Raw genomic sequence first — 2,131 nt, 5'->3', positions numbered from 1 at the left:
TGGTGGACCTATGATATTCATTGTCTTAGACGGCTACAGAGGCCAGTTCATTGGGTACATTTAAAGCGGTCTTTAATAAGTTCTTAATTAGTAATAGTGTCAAAAGGTTATAGGGAGAATGGTGTTAAGAAGAATAAAACAGGGGGGACGTCACGTGATGACGTAGGATGGAAATCCAGCTTTCCCGTAAAAAACTAATAAATTAATGTTTAAGTGAAGAAAAGTTAGTAAATATTTTCTAAAAACATCTAAACCACTCAGGATTTTCCTTGGATATGCCTCCTAAACAGACGCAGAAGAAAACGACTACTTTGAAGACAGTACAAGCTGGGCCGGCCACCATGAAGGAGCCTTGGGCTCAAGTGCATCTCACCTCTGGCAATACAGAACAGGAATCGACAGCAACATCAACAGTCTCCAAGAAGGAACAACAGGAACTGCGCGTGCGCCAAGGAAAGGGCATGTGCAAACGTGAGCAATTTGAACTACAAATCCCAGCTACGATTGGAAGTGGAAGTGAAAATGAACCCAAGGTGGATTTGGATTCTCTGGAACATACAAATGAAGATGAGGAGGCAAAAGAAGAACAGGAAGAGGCTGGAGGTGGAAGATCTTCTGGAGACATAAGAAAAGCTTTGGTGCAAATAATGCATGAATTAAAAGAATTAAAAACATTAAAAACAATAAAAGAAGATATTAAAAATATGAAGACTATGTTTGATAAAATGGTGAAAAAACAGGAGAAAATGGACAAGAAAGTTGAAAAGCTGTAAGAAATAACGGGAGACACTATTGATAGAGTGAATAAAATGGAAGATAATATTCTTGCCTAGACATCAGAAAGAAAACGACTGTTGGAAAAAATAGCCATGCTTGAAAATTTTAGTAGACGAAACAATATTAAAATGGTTGGTCTTAAAGGGATAGAGGGAGAGGATCCAATAATTTTTTTTCAAAAATGGATCCCAGAAAATTTAGAAATGGAAGAGGGAACCCAGTTGATTGAAATCGAAAGGGCCCACAGAGCCTTAAGACGAAAACCTCAACCTGATCAAAACCCATGACAATCTTGATAAAATGCTTAAGATATCAAGATAAAGAAAAGATCCTGAAGGCGGCTGCCCAAGGTGCCAGAAAGAGAAATGAGCCATTGATGATAGAAGGGAAAGCAGTTCTTTTCTATCCTGATATAAGTTATGACCTTTTGAAGAGAAAGAAGGAATTTAATCCAGCAGAAAAAGTTTTATGGGAAAAGGGTTATAAATTTATATTGCACCACCCAGCAAAACTGATAATTTTTTTGGATGAAGGAAAAAGAAGATTTTTTACTGATCATCGGGATGCAGAGGAGTTTGCACAAGAACTCCCAAATATTCACTAGACACAGTAAAGATTTAAAAGTGAAACAGATTAAAGATGAAGACAAGGACAGTGAAGTGAGTTGATGGACATTAAGGACAGAAGAATATTTAAATATACTTTTAATCATGATACAGGGGAGAAAGGTAAACATTTGAGAAATATTAATTGAGAGTAGAGATATTATTTTTTCTTCTCTCATACTTTTTTCATGCTACAGGGGAGCTGGGGGAACTTCGGGTCGATCGCTACGGGATTCACGTGTGTAATCATGGCGTTTGCCTTGACCCGCACAACGGAGGGGGGGAATGTGTTTTCTTTTAAAATATTGTCAAGATGTTTTCCCTTCCTGCTAATGATTCTCAAAAGAGATCTGGTTAATTTCATTCCGAATGTTGCAAACTCTACTCCAATAATTACATACACATCCGTACCCAGACTACTTAAATCCATACCGCCGAGCACAGCCGCTTGATATCTTACAAGGAAATTGGTGTGAAAAAGAAACAGATTGGTCAGTTGAGTTGACCAACGGGTTTTAAGACCAATTGAGACCCCTCTTGAGGTACTGCATCCACTTTTCCCGCTTAACCCCGATTCCCCTGGCTTTTACCTGGTCTCCGGACTCATTGGATTTCTCCAATTGCTTCTCCTTATAAAGCGATTACAATCCAATATTGGGCAGGAAAACCAGAGCCACGATAACCAGGCCGGTCATTTGCAAGAAGCGCTTCTGTTTCCACTTCATCCCATCAAGGCGTAACTTTTCTCT

This window comes from Hypanus sabinus, chromosome 15 (assembly GCF_030144855.1).
Source record: "Hypanus sabinus isolate sHypSab1 chromosome 15, sHypSab1.hap1, whole genome shotgun sequence".
Lineage (NCBI taxonomy): Eukaryota > Metazoa > Chordata > Chondrichthyes > Myliobatiformes > Dasyatidae > Hypanus > Hypanus sabinus.
The sequence above is the reverse complement of the archived record's forward strand: the minus strand, read 5'-3'. Positions refer to the sequence as shown.